Source organism: Homalodisca vitripennis, chromosome 5, assembly GCF_021130785.1.
Source record: "Homalodisca vitripennis isolate AUS2020 chromosome 5, UT_GWSS_2.1, whole genome shotgun sequence".
In the NCBI taxonomy this organism is placed as follows: domain Eukaryota; kingdom Metazoa; phylum Arthropoda; class Insecta; order Hemiptera; family Cicadellidae; genus Homalodisca; species Homalodisca vitripennis.
In genome coordinates, this window is record NC_060211.1 from 166,021,944 (window position 1) to 166,038,656 (window position 16,713).

Below are 16,713 nucleotides of genomic sequence, written 5' to 3' on the forward strand. Positions count from 1 at the left end.
GTTGTGTTGTGTTACTAATGATCTGTTTGTCGAACCTTGGTTTAGGATTGGCCACGTGACATCAGTGTGTGCTTTGTGGTTATAACAGTCAGTGACGATATCGCAGTTATGATCAGATGGATAAGTAATTGTGCAATGAAATAAACACAATATGTTTCACAGTATCGTGAGTAATGTTGCTCTACATTAGTGTTCAGTTCAATAGGTGCTTCAAGATCACTCAATGCAATATGTTCATATAAATTGAAGCTTATTGATGTGATCACTCCTTTAAAAGATTCCCATACAGGCAGTATGCAGACCTAACTAGGACATACGTATTCAGATTTTACTCAATGGATTCCTATATTTAAACGTGAAGGCTTTATGAAATGTAAATCCCATGAATATCCAAATTTTAAAGGAAACAAGGAAGGACACTCTAACGGGAAGACGAAAAAACCGGTTATAAAAATGCCAATCTCAACAGTGCAACTGTGTCAGAGAATGCAGTTAAGCTTATATAGCACTACATTTGTACGAGTTGTGTCCACGACATTTCTGCACAGCAAGTTATGGCTTCCAACAAATCCTTTCGATTCTTGTTACTTTAGTAGACAAGATGAAACTGTCAGGCACATTTAACAAATTAAATAATAATGTACGTATTCACAAAATTTAAATAATTTTAGTCTTTTTCAGTAAATAACATTTAGGTTCTTTAATTGTATGAATTTACTTATTTTCTCCTCGAAGTAGATATTTTAATGAGGTTGTGTTATAAACTGAAATCTAACAAACATGCACGGTGAAAAATAATTTTTCCGTAGTGGTAATGTTGAGGTATTAATATATATATACAGGGTGAGGCAGACCACCCGTACAGTACGTATAGCGGCCAAACCAAACGAGGTAGATTATTCGTAACAACTTAAAACCCCCCTATTTCCACCCCAAAGAATTTCGAGAAATTATTTTGAAATCTCTAAAACTCCCCAAAAGTGTAGTTTTTGGGGGGTAAGGGTGGTTTTTGGAAAATTTTCAAATGTAAAGGTATGTTGAGTTATACCTCATTTTAAAGGTATTTTTTCACTGATTATTTTGATGCAAAAATTTTGAACCTATCTTGCCGCTTATGTACAGGGTACACCAAAACGTTAAAAAATCAGGGGTTTGTGGGTAAATTTATTGCAACTACCTGCACAAATGTAGAGAGACGATATTTTTATTCAAAAACTAAACGATGAGACGGCTTATCGAAAAATATCATCAAATGCCACCCTACCCCAAAATTTACACATTTTAAAAATACATAGAATTTTGAAATACTTAACAGCTCCAATCTAAAAAAAACTCAAATAGCAACCTAGGTTGTGTTGTACATCATTAGAAAGGTATTTAAGAAATAAACATTTTCTACATTTAAAGTTTGTCTCTATCTCCAATGGTTTCAAAACTGTAGTACAAAAATAGATCTTTTAATAATTTTACTAAGTTAGTTTGAATTTTAATATCAAAACCCAATGAAAAAATGAAAAAAAGTTGGACTTTTAAGTTTAATTTGATTTTAAATAATGTAATAAAATCAGGATTTCTATGAGTGTAACATGTTTCAAAAGCAATCTAACCGTGGTGTTCATGTTTTAATAATCCCAAATACACGAGTTGCCCCTGTAAGAATTTTTGAACCAATTCCTTGGTCTCTTATCTAATCTCTGTTATTATTGTGTCCCTATTCAGTTGTTCTTGTGACCACGTGGTATGAGGTAGATATTAGTTTAATTTTTTGTAAGTACGTAGTGTACGTTTTGTTTGTTCTAATATGCCATTCTCAAATGAGGAGGGATTCCAGATGCTTATGGTATTAGGGGGATGTTTCCAAATTTACTCAGCTGCCGCTCTTCTTTATGCCCAACGTTACCCAGACCGCGAACACCACTCCAGGAACGTTTTTCAAAGACTTGATAGTCGAGTTCGTGAAACAGGTCATGTTCAACCTGACCACAACAAAGGAAAGGAACTCGCTAGACCCGTGAGAAGTGATAGGGCACCCGAAGTTTTGGCAGCCTTTAAACTTAATCCGCATGATTCTACACGAAGAGTAGTTCTTGATTCTGGTATGAGTCAAAGATCTGTTTTAAGAATTGTTTACGATCATAAAATGCACCCATATAGAATGTCATTACATCAAAAACTCCATGGAGATGACTACCTTCATAGAATGAACTTTTGTTTGTGGGCTCGAGAAAAACTACAACAAAATCAAAACTTTCACTGTAAAATTCTGTGGTGTGACGAGGGTTACGTTTAGGAATAATCGAGAAGTGAACCGCCACAATATGAGATACTGGGTGTTTGAAAACCCACACTGGATGCAAGAAACGGACAACCAAAGGTACTGGACCCTAAGTACCTGGTGCGGTATTATTGGTGACAAAATTGTAGGGCCATTCTTCTTTGACGGTCGCCTAGACCGAGTAGTTTATATCAACTTTCTAATTGAAATCCCTGAGAAAGTCTTATAACGTATGTGGTTTATGCACGATGGGGCACCAGCACACTACGCCGAAGATTCTCGATTGATTCTAAACGAGCAATACCATGACAGATGGATTGGAAGAGGCGGCCCTGTGAACTACCCAGCGAGATCTCCTGATTTAACGTGTATGGACTTTTACTTGTGGGGTAGACTAAAAGACCTACTGTATAAATCAAGACCAACAACTAGAGAGGACATGATGTGGTGGATAAGGGAGGCTATAAACACGATCAGTAGAGAAGAGATATTGAGAGCTGTAGATAGCTTCACCTCAAGGATTGAACTCTGTCTGGAAAACAATGGGTTGCAGTTTGAACACCGGTTTTAACTCTTCATGAGGTCAGTTACTAGGTTATTGTTAGTTTTAGTTTGATAATTGATAATTGTCATATTCATAATTTAACATGATGCTGCTGTAACATGGTAGATTTGTTTTCAAAACCAGTTTGAAGTGTTTATCTTTTTTAATAATGACAGGATACTCTTTCCTTCCATGGCACTCACATCAATGATTAAATAACAACAGGTTTTCTCCTATACATTTTGTTTAATTTAAGTGTAAAAATTTTTATAATTCAAAATTTACTAATTTAATAACTGGGTAATTTTCCTGTTTCATGAGAGAACTCAGCACTTATCGTAAGACATTGTAGTTTACGGTGTTCAAATACCTTTTTAAATTTTAAAAGACTTTTAAAAATTGGGTACAGTATTTTTTTTAATCATAACCATAAGAGACAAGTTTACTGTTGGAACTTTTTTTTACTTGCACATTGCACTAATTTTTATAATAAATACATTGAGTAAAGTTATTAAAAAATATATTTTTGTACCACAGTTTTGAAACCATTGGAGATAGAGACAAACTTTAAATGTAGAAAATGTTTATTTTTTAAAGGCCTTTCTAATGATGTACAACACAACCTAGGTTGCTATTTGAGTTTTTTTAGATTGGGGCTGTTAAGTATTTCAAAATTCTATGTATTTTTAAAATGTGTAAATTTTGGGGTAGGGTGGCATTTGATGATATTTTTCGATAAGCCGTCTCATCGTTAGTTTTGAATAAAAATATCGTCTCTCTTCATTTGTGCAGGTAGTTGCAATAAATTTACCCACAAACCCCTGATTTTTTAACGTTTTGGTGTACCCTGTACATAAGCGGCAAGATAGGTTCAAAATTTTTGCATCAAAATAATCAGTGAAAAAATACCTTTAAAATGAGGTATAACTCAAGATACCTTTACATTTGAAAATTTTCCAAAAACCACCCCTACCCCCCAAAAACTACCCTTTTGGGGAGTTTTAGAGATTTCAAAATAATTTCTCGAAATTCTTTGGGGTTGAAATAGGGGGGTTTAAGTTGTTACGAATAATCTACCTCGTTTGGTTTGGCCGCTATACGTACTGTACGGGTGGTCTGCCTCACCCTGTTATAGATGATAGTGATTTAAAATTAAGCATTTATACGCCATCTTTAGTGATTATATACCAGTATTAAGCTTTGAAGGTTTTATGTTTAAATATAATGCAGATTGCCTTTTGCACATTGTATTTCGAAGATGGCACGCAATATTAAAAGTTTGTATTTGGGCTTTTTAAAAGTGATTCTAACTCTCAAAAGTTAACAAACTTTCAGATGAAATATTATGAAAATTAAATAAATCTTCCAAAGTTTATGCAGTAATCAAATAAATGAATTAAATCTATAGTATTTTTAATAATTAAGCAAATAAGTAATATATGCGAGTATTTAATTTGTTTGGATTTATGCAGAAATATTTTGCATAGGCTCAGTAATAAGATAAAATATATCATCGTCAAATTTTCACTAGGACGAATAAAGTAATGAGGAAGTATACAGCGAGTAAAATTAAAAGGATTATCAACAAAACTATCCTTTTTATGCCTTAATTTTAGATGCATGTGTTGTAATACTCTAAATGATTTTTCTTAAGTATTCTTTATAGTAAATAGCTTAGGATATGTTTATATCCTATGTAATATATTTATATCAATATGTATTACTTGGGGCAAAGAATATGAGATATTTTCTAGAGTAACTTTGTGTGGCAGCGAGATAAAAGCTACGACTTTGAGACCTATCTGGCCATGTTTCAACATAATAGAATTTGGTTCAAATCTCAATATATGATAAAAATTATTTATATAAATTTAATACCGCTTAATAAGACAATTATGACAGCTATTATATTTTTTTGTAGCTTTGAAATAAAGAGTTCGTATATATACCGTCTATTTCTTTGTTTAAATCTTGATGAAACATTTGTTAAAACGATTAAACTATAATATTTAACCAGTAGAGTATTATAAAACAGAAATCGGCAGAGCGAGTATCCACACTTACTTATAAATATGAGTGGAGTGGGACCAGTGACGAACACATATACCTTCGTAGGGGGGGTCCGAAACACCAGGGGGTGTCGCAGAAAACCCCATAGAACAGTAAAGCGGACCGGGGAATTTTCCCGGGAGTTTTTAAAATATTATATTCTAAAATAATTATTTTATAGTACTTTTGAACTAATCAAAAGAGGGCAAAGATCAGGACAGAGTGCCTATAATAAAACTCCTCTACCATCTAACACCAGGAAGCTTTTACAGGTATAATTAATATGTCTTGCAATGCATGCCGTTCATATGAAGTATGTATTTAATTTAAAGACATATAATTATAACGTTCACTAAATATTGAACAAAATATTTCAGTTTTAAATGACAAATATATACAGATCTAAATCTTTATGTCCTCTCTTGAATCAAAAAAATAGATATCCGAGTTTGAAAGTTCATCAAAAATATCTAATAAAGCTACAATAACGGGAGTTAAATTAAAATCTAGCTTTTTTCTTTACATATAAAACCGTAAATAACAATAACTTTCAGTTTAAATATCAGAAAAAATATCTGTTTTGAACGCTTTTCAACCAAACAGCTTTTGAAATTTGTAACTCGAAACTCGTTATCCGATTAAAACGAAATGTTTATACAAGATTACCTATAAGCATACTGTAGTTGAATATTTAATTATATAATTGTAGAATTGTATTAAAATAAATTACACATTAAATTAAGATTTAATCTTTGATTCTTGACCAGATACTTCCTCAAATTCGGTATAGGTTACGTTATAGATCTCTCATTCATGATCTTGAGCGTATAATTTTGTAAACCACTATTTAACACGAATAAATTGTAACACAAATTAGATTGAGCAGGTTTTATTAATTTACCATAACCAACAGGTGTTCGTTTTAAGGCGTATATCACCGGACCGTCCAGAATGGTGGTGATTCATGGTGACAACTAATGACGGCAATCTAACAAAGTACAGAACTAACCACGTCGAAACTAATGCAAAATATACTTTGTACTGTCCCGAGAGCACAAGTTACCGTAAACCGAATTAACCTGGTACAGGCACATATAATTTACTTGTTTATTGCCGCTCCTGGTAAAAGTAATAGCACTCGTTTAGCATGAACAGAAACTGGAACCCTCACTGTACCATAAGTACCTTTACCATTTTGGTAGTACTTTGTAACTTGTGATTCTCAATCAGTATGAGAACAGATTGTACTAGGCTACTGAAAGTACCACTTACAGAAGCCACAATAAACAGTAAGAAACTTACGTCACTTTCGTAGATACTGCGTGACATTCAAATTGAAATATTTAGAGATTTGAACAAAATTAAATTATTATATGTGCACTGATGAGTATTTCATAAATTAAAATAACTATAAAGTTGGAACTTTTAGGAATATATTTCATTATGAATAATATCTATGACCCAACATAAAAGTTATATTTAATTGAACATAGACTACTAGGTGATTAGTTACTTTGCAATAAAATGCTTCTGGAGTGACAGCTCTTATTCGTCACCCCTCCCCCCCCCAACCATATCGGTGAGCCAGTCAGCGTAACGGTTGTGTATAGTGATTATCCTATGTTTAACCAATAGGCGATCGATGTGGCATCTTTATCACAGGCTACCATGGTTTTGATAATATGATATCTCCATTGTCCTATTTACGGTATATACCTGATAATAAATTCTAGTGTAGAAGATTCAAATTTGTGTCTGTGGTATTGATTTAATAAAAATCTTTACATTAATACGAATTAATTCGGTTATACAGCTTCGTAGTACATTTCAGGAAACACTTATCAAAAGTAAATTAATAACATAAACTGTTTAAGGAAATAAGTTTTGACTATTTTAAGCTACTCAAAACTCGCATTCAGGTTTCTCTTAGCTACTCTATTACCACGCCCTGATACCTTGCCACATAGCGAGATAAGGCAGATAAGCCAGCAACGTTAGCTCTAATGCGTATATAACTAATGCCTTCACGCATTATCGTTTGGAAATGATGTTCAGAGGGAAAAAGTTGTCATGAGTCAACACATTTCTCGACCTATATTTATATAACACGTTTGGTTTAGAATCATGAGCACTATCAGACACGGAAGTTTGTGACACTCTTTTATAAACACTATCTATATTAAATTTTTTATACTCACTCAATTTGACCTCTATCAAATCTAGCACAGCGGTACGAGTTATTTATTTCTTTAGAGAAATGCTACTATATATTTCAAGAAAATCTTGATTACGTCCGGCTCGAAGACTATTGTGGGAACCGAAGTATCTTTCCATAACATAAATTACCTTTGTGTATACACAACAATTCTATTGTGTTTTCTATAGATGTTAATATTGTCTATTTCCATCTCAGAATAAAATAAATCATAAGCCTTATTTCTTTATTCTGAAAAATAAGCACTCGTCCTCATAGCACGAATTTCTTTACACTCTACGTGACTGAAAGTCAGGAATATACTCACAGGTATTAATACCAATAAAATAAATTTACTTCCTTCTAGAAGGAATGGTTCATGTGATAGAATATTCAGCAAAGTAGACACCCGCCGTGGTGGCATCACACATTCACTGAAGTTGGATGTAATCTTCCTGAAATCGTGCTTAAACACGGCAAAGGAAATAATCAGTCCTTTTCTATAAAGACATCACATGTTCCCTGAGCCTTAATGGAGGTCCTTCTTTGTAAAAATTTAACTCAGGCGTTCGATAGTCTATAATAGATATAATTAATTAGGTAATTATTGCAATACATAAAACATGTTGTAATACGTTTTCAACGTGCTTATATTCCACTGATAAGTAATGTGATACCTGATTATTTATATTGCTTATAATAATTTGTAATAGATTACGAAAAGTAAATACTGCATGTACTAAGGACCCAGTAGAGTCTGTGTTTATAATTTTTCGTTAGAAAGGTTTTACAGCCTCAAAACTTTAACTTTATAAACTTTTATATAATATTAAAAATTAAGCTTTATAAAATATTTTTGTTCTACTATAGAGAACTATCTTCAGTCATAGCTTATTAGACAAACAGTATTTTATTGTGATGCAATAGATTGTAATGGGATATATTTGATGATAGACCTAGCCAAGTAGACCTTCTGTAATTCCAACATTTGCATTTAAATTTAATTATGTATCTTAACCAACTGAGCAATTAAATTTACAACACATGCCAACCTGCCAAGTCAACCTGGCAATACATTTGGATTTTGTCTAGTCTTAAGTTTTGATTAAAGTGATGAGTAAAACTTAATCATACACAAAAAAGATTAAAAATTGTTTTTGCCTGCTAAAACTAATGAATTTATACTCATGACGTAGGTAGGAAGGGAAGATTCAATTTGAATTTTGGATTTAGGTCTATTTTATCTTCCTCTCACTGCAACCGTCTGGTACCTGGCGCTGTCTCAGATTTGACTCCTAGAATCTTGAGCTAATGTTCGTCTGAAGAAAAATTCAGCGACGAAGTTTTGACATCAGAGGCACCTAGACTTCAAAATACAATATTATAGCATAATATAAGTAAAGTGGCGGTCGACTAATCAGATGCACCATTGTCACATATGATTCATGACTTGGAGTGAAAAATTTGTATGCTTACATAATATCTGTAAAAGATTATACATACTCAATCATACAATATGTATGATTTTTACTACAATTTGGTCACTATTAAGCCCATTAAATCACCTGTTCATTTCTAAATCAGTTTTTAGAGATTTCCTACTTAACGTTAATGAAACATGAAATAATAATTCAATGGGTTTATGCCAAGGGCAGAGATAGATTGAAATTATATAACAATATACATCAACTGGCGATAGAATCTGTGAATTAAATACTAAATTCAAATACGCCTGACTTTTACACGTCCTTTTGTAGAAATTTATTTAATTCGTTTTTAACTGTTTTTTTAACTGTTATATTAGGGTAACAACTAAAACGACTAGACAAAGAATAAGAAGGATTTGCTGTAAACGAAGATGAAGTTTTGTAACATTTTGTTTGAATGTCAGGAAAACGAATCTGTGCTATTACAAACCCCTATGTTTTAACATGTGTGGCATGTCTTGACTTGTCAAAGTTCCTCTCAGATCCCACGCTTTCCCAAGTTGTTATCACATGTCACAGTTAATAATTTTTTTACGAATTATACTGAACACACCTTTTTTAAATTACTGAACACAGTAATAAATCCTAAGTACTAAGTACTAATAACTTATTACATTACAATAGATATTAAATCTCTTTGTAGTAAATAAAAGTTATATAACTGAATTCCCAGTAAAACTCGTTGCTCCATTTCAACTCATTATTTTACAAGCCAATTTATATCTAAATATGAAAATTTATTTATTCTGCAATTTTCTCTTTGCCTTATCCCATAAGACTAATATAAGAATATGAGCTGTTGCTTTGTTACATTGCATGAAACGTCATCCACCTGCATCGATTATCGATGTTTTTTTTTACAAACACAGTTTTCATTCAGAATCTAAAATCTTTATTTCACTTCAAAAATAATATATCATAACATAAATAAAAATTTTATAAGCCACCTTAGAGTGATATGTTTCGCTAGACTAAGTCAATAAAATAGTATCTTACAACTTTTGTCAATTGTGTAGAGTAAGTTATTTCTCTGTTTCCAAGTTTGCAACTGGTGTTAACAACAATTTTAACTAATACCATTACAGGTTATTAGTTAACATTACAGGTTATTAGTTAACATAGTTAACATGGTAGTGTGTAGTCAGTTGTACGCGTACAAACAAATTTAGCTTGTATGGTTATCTACGTGATCAATGTTAATATACATGTGGTTTCCGTAGATTAACATCTAAAAGTTTCTACTATTTATTAAAATAAAAGTCACAATTATCCAATAATTTTACTTTTTCACACGAGGCCTTTTGGCATTAAAGATACCATCGTCAAGTGCAAATCAATAATTTTGAAATAGTATATTGTTTTATTCAACTAAATACCATTTAAAGAAATTAATACGTAAAATAAAAACTTCTCAGAATATAATAATAATACAGTTTGTAATAGACGATATGGTGTTCAGGTAAAAAGCAAACTTTTAAGGAGATATATACAGCATAGTAAATTATACAAATTATAATGACATTAATACTGAAACTAAACATGGCATGGATTGTCTATTATAGTCATACATTACATATCAAGTGTCATTATTTATTGATATTGCAAATTATTTAAGATCTTTGGTTGGTCTCCTTAGAACTTCCTTAGATTAGAGGATTAACTTTGATTTAACACTGCCATACTGGAGCGGGCTTTGGCGAATGTGTGTTGTGTTACTAACGATCTGTTTGTCGAATATTGGTTTAGGATTGGTCACGTGATATCAGTGTGTGCTTTGTGGTTATAACAGTCAGTGACGATATCGCAGTTATGATCAAATGGATAAGTAATTGTGCAATGAAATAAACACAATATGTTTCACAGTAGCGTGAGTAATGTTGCTCTACATTAGTGTTCAGTTCAATAGGTGGTTCAAGATCACTCAATGCAATATGTTCATATAAATTGAAGCTTATTGATGTGATCACTCCTTTAAAAGATTCCCATACAGGCAGTATGCAGACCTAACTAGGACATCATTAAATATTAGTTATAATTAATACAAAAGTTCACTGCTATTTCCGTTTTATAAATATAATCCCTACATTGAATGCATCTCTGGGAAATAATATAAAATAAAGCTTAACATATTTACTACATATTTAAAAAAAACTTGTTTATGTATGCAGTAAAAATAGCCGCGATGACACATTTCTTTAAATTGTATATTTTTTATATACCAATAACGTGTTTTAGCGCACGTTTAATTGAGCAAACATATAAAAACACAATACAACTGAAACATTAACAGAGAGCAGTGATTTAATTCTTACATTCTAATCGTCTATTAATAAAAGGTTGCACTAATCTTAAAGCAACCTCTATTATTCAGATATTTGATAACATTAACATTTGATAACTTGCAAGGGTATGTAAAAAAGTAATAATTATATAAAAATTTACATTTTAAATTAATACTAGTACATTATATTTTCAGAAAAAAAACAAAAATAAATTATTATTTTAAATTGATAATCATAGGACGTTAAAAGAAGTATTAACTGTTTTTATAAAATATGTTTAATTTTGTTTCCTTCGAGAACTGCATAGTGCATCATTAAACGATTTCAAATAAACACCAGAAACAATATCAAGCATAAACAAATTTAAAAAAATAGATGCAACTTGCATATTTCATTTTTAGAAAAAAGCACGCTACAAAAACCTGTTGTTTGTGCGGGCTTGAACATTTTTAAAGTCAAACGGTTAATTTATACACTTAAAATTTCCTTATTTGTATTTGACATATCTTTGACTAGTATTACGTTTAGTAAAATCTATAAGAAATGAAACACTAAAAATAATCAAAACTACTAGTTATCAGCAGCAAAATAACTCTGATCTTGAAAAGAAACTCAGAAATCTGTTAGTTTTGGGTTTTGATGTTTCCGGACAAAGCCCCATGGAATTCCATGTACTAGTGTCTAGGTGTTGCTTACATATAAATGAAGCTTTACACAAAATTAAAAAACTATAGGTTAGTTTGTTTTTTATGAATTGTGCAGGTGAAAAGATAATTATAGACTTTCATACAGATATAATATTTTTCCAACCTCTAAAGTGACAGACTGCACTAACGGTCAGTTTAAAAACTTTTTAGACATAAAGTATTAAAGTACTACTAAAAATAAATTTGTTACTGTTACAGTTAATGAGTTTGCGCTGATTCAATGTCATTGTATTGTCTTTCTGAATTTAATAATAAAAGATAATGGTAGTTCAAAGTGATGCCCATTTTTTATTAATGCGTCTATAGGAGGTATCATGTCTGCCATAGGACTCAAACTGAACCACTATTTTGGGCCAACATCTATTTTATGAAGATTTTTGTATTATAAAAATTTATTTTCACTAAATATATTCAGGATTGCTATGCATAACGTAATATCACCATTTTAAATTCGTAGTAAAAATACGACTTATACTAGGTTAACATACATTTTAGGGACTATTTATGTAATTCGCAAGGTGAGTATAGAATTTGTGTGGAATACTGTTCTTAATATATATTTCCATCTTTACACGGATATGTATAAAAGTATTATAAGATGAAATAAAATATTTGAAAACTATAAATATTATAATAAATTAAGTTTAAAAACTACACACTTTTTGTTATTTAAGGAAATTTAGTTTCTGGGTTTTAGTTTTAATTATTCTGCCAAATATATTAATGAATATGTCATAAAATATATTCAAACTCAGTAACCCATGGAACCATTTAGGTGTCATTTAGATTGCATAAGTTAATATTATAGGTTTATAAGTGGTGTGTGAACAATATTTGTACTGTTCACTGAAACATAACATTAGTAAGAGTTGCATACTTCAACATACACTCGGTTGATTTAATTACATGTATATGAAATTGAAATAATGAATTAATGATCTATTTTTTGTAAGGGTTTTTATAATATTTTGGTACTATGGTATTTTGTAGAGAAATTATTTTAAACTAAATAGTTTGACAAACATCTTCATTAAATCTTCCACTACAATTCACAGACATTTTAATTTAATGCGTACGTCAGCAACAAACACACGTGCTTTCACTAAATAATATACTGTAACATAAAATATTATAGGATGAAACGAGTTTGTTTGTTGACGTTCGCTTAAAGTTTTTAACAAGAGAGAGAAATGTTATTCTTAACCAATCGGAAGTACCTCTGTTCGGGCTCAATACTTTCGGAATGATCGTCCTGAAATTACTTTATTTAAATGTTACTTTTACATCTTTAGGGAACTATAACCAATTCTGGACCTTTGTACTAATGAATTCAATAATGATATTGGATATTTAAAAGAGTTGTAATATGCCATATATTATTGATTATTACTTCTAATAATACCAATCAGTTACAAATTTCGTATTTATTAATTAGAAGCATTTGCCATATGAAGTCTTAACTTCCAACTGCTCATCGATGCTTAAGTTTTCTATTTGGGAAAATAATGAACTAATTTATAAATCTTAAATTTACTTTGTATATCATGAAAGCTTTTTGTTTGAGTTTATATATAAGAAATATCTTTATCACTTCAATTTGTCTTTGTAGAGTGTGGGGAATGGAGTGGAAATAATACAAACGAAAGCCTCACTTTGCTGTGACGTTTATTTCCCATAAACTTGGCTTGTAATATAAGTAACATCACCAGTTCCATATTTCCAGCACTTGTAACCCAGGTTGTCTACTACTAGTGCAAGGAAATTGTTGTGAGCCATGTTTCTGCTTCTAAATGTTATCACAGTAGGCCACTTAGTGGGATGAAAACTGTATAATAACCTATCATTTTAATATGATATTTATGAAATATGTTTTTCTCTTATTTGAAATGTCATATAAAATGTTTAGTTGTTTGATTTAATCAAAAGAAACGGCCCTTTTTTAGAGTACTTTAATTATAATTTTCCCCTTAATATATGTTGCTAAAATGAAGTGAAATTTTACATGTTAGTGGTAGAAGAGGAAGGATTTTTATAGGATTAGTAAGCGTTTACTAGACGGAAAATGTTTCACGTTTAACAGAGTAAACAATACAAATTAAATTTACTGGTGTTGATCATGAAATCAACACTTGCCCTTGATTTCAATACAATGTCTTTGAATATAATCCTCTTTTGGAAACTGTTGATTGATCCTGTTATAATGTAAAGTTTTTTCTATATAATAATATTCTATATTATTAATTCGCGGTACTAAATAATTTTGCTTGTATTATTGTTATCGCAATAAAGATATAATATAATATTTTAAATTTTAAATTACCTCGTTTCTAAAATACAAAAAGGACTTCTAAATTAACATCACAGAATAGTATAGCAAGTAATAAAATACAGACCTGTACTCGCGAACTTTGGAAGCCAAGAGACGAGGACTGTTAATTAGAGCGTTTATCACTGTCAAAAGATTAAAGTGAAACACCGCTTTTGCCCAACAGCCTTCATAAGTGTTATAAAGGTGGCTTGTTTTGTGCTGTTTGTGGGCGATTTCTTTGTGGTGAATATTTATTATAATTTAATTTAATAATCAGCTTAAACATTACACGTAGTGTTTTCTTTTCCATATCATATGAATTCTATAGTAGTTTAAGTGAACCACTGAGCTAAATGTGGTTTGGATATTTTAAAATTAATTAAAGATTTTGGATCAACAAGAAACTGGGTTTAATTGAATCAACCCTTCCTACCATAGCTCCGTGATGTGTAAAAAACTGGCTTGCTCCAGTTAGAGTTAGTAGTGCATTCATTTATGTACCTGATGTGACAACGAGACTACCACTTCACCTATTTGTAGGTGTATTTGATGTAGAAACGATGTTAATGGTTCGTTTAGAGCTTCGTCGACTTTCTTCGGATCCCTTCGGACGAACATGACTCCAGACTCCAAGAGTAAAGTCTGAGACAGCGTCAGATACCAGACGCTGCAATAAAAGGAAGGTGAACTGGAGCTAAACTCAAAATTAAATTCAATCAAACTTTCCTATCATAGCTACGTTATGTGAAGAACCTGGGTGGTTTGCAAAAGCATACACATTTTTTGCTTTCCCTAATGATGTAATACTACGCATAATTATATGTGTACAGATGTGTTAATGTAATTCACTAATCCTAGGAAATGTAAGGCTTTCTTGAGGATGTTGTCAATACTGTAATATACATTAATTGTGCGAAGATAATATAAAAACTTTGTATTTCCTCTTCTTTACTCTTTAGTGAGTGCAGATATTTTCAATTTTATGAACTTAAACCACAATCTGTGATACCTTAAACAAAAGTCATACAATAGAAGCAAGTTTTGTAAAAATGTAGGTTTTTATGATTAAGTAATCATTGATAATATAACAAAACATATTAATAGTTATTAAAAATATTAAATGCAATAAACCTATCTCCATGAAACTATAAACTAACTATAAAAAGAAATGTTTGAAAATAATGCTTATAACTATATCCGTAAAAATAAATTAATAATAATTAATATATTTGACGACAAGAGACAGAAGTACTAACATTTCTGATACTAGTTCTTTAGTTCTGTAGCTAGTAAAAGTTTTACATAACTCCCTGAGTCACTCAAAAACTAAAAATGAAGGGTTTATGGAACATTATACATTATTAATTACCACAAATACATGGATGAGACCATTCCAACATTATATAGGAAAGAGGTGACTGCAAGTTAACATTTCAATATTGCATGAAGATTTTAAATATATTATTAAAAAATAAAAGAAAATAAGATATTTACAGCTCCATTTGGATGTGAAAGGAAACTTCGAAAGAAGTTTACTTTGCCAGATTACAGTCCAGTTCCGAAGAGTTGTTCAAAGTGGAAAACCTTACGTTATAAACTGAAGGATGTCATGTTTGGTTTTGAATTTGTTATGATTCAGTTAACACTAGTAGAACTCGTTTATCACCTCTAATACTGTTTAATGCGATAAGATATTGAAATGCCTATGATGCAGATAATTCAAATAAAATTGTCTGAATTTCATTATTAATTACTCGTATATTTTGTATCTCTTCTCTAAAAACCACAATTAAGTACCTTATACATACACTTACAAAGATCTGCGCTAGTTCACAGAATATGAGTCTAAATTTAAACAAGATTAAATATTTCTTAACCTAAGAGTATTTGAAGATTTATAGTTTTTTGTATATATATACCCAATTCAAATACATAAGTCTTTCATAATTTTTGGCTTTATTGCTTCACGTTTATGTTTAAAACTCATAGATGTATAATTAGAAAGTTTGGAACCACATGTTGTTATTCAGTAATATTTATAAAATATTTCATTCCATACAATAATTGATAAATTATATAAGATATATAAAAAATTAAAAATTCATAAGCTTATTATTTCTTTCCCTTTTAATATTGACTGTACGTATTAGAAATCTAATATGAAGTGCAGAAGCATAAAATGAAGTCAAAATGTGTATAGCATATGCTAGTTTTATCAGTGATAAACTTGTACCGTTTTACTGGCACATGAGGGCTTAGCTTTGAAATTTAAACTTTTGTGAAGGTTCAAAAAATAAAAGAAAATCTTCTGAAATAAATAAAGTTCAAACTAAAATAAAACTTTTTCTTAAAAATAATTACTGGATTTAAAATTAAAATAAAAACTTCTTGATAACTTTAAATTCAAACTTGTAATATATTCGTCACTCCAAAAATGTACAAAGTTCTTACAGCTTGTCTTTTATTCAATTTTAAAAGTTCAAATCTTTCACACTCTAATATGATCTGGCAATTCTTCACTTTAATTTATCTTCAAAATAACTATTTTATTTTGTTGCTAATTTTCTTTACTTTACTTTAACTATTACTTCTTTTCAGTGTTAGAAAATTTTAAATTCTTCAGTGTTGGAGAATTAAAAAATTTCTTCACTGTTAGAGAATTAAAAAATTCTTCAGTATTAGAGATTTAAAAAAATATTGCTGAAAGCATCTGTAACAACCACAAAAGTCTTTTAGTATTTTTACATAAAATTTTATATACATGTGCTCACTGCACCAACAAGTTTTATATTGCACAGAGCAAAAGGACAAGTTCCTTAATTCCCATTTAATTTAATTTTTAAAATATTTCTTTCCCAAAAATTATT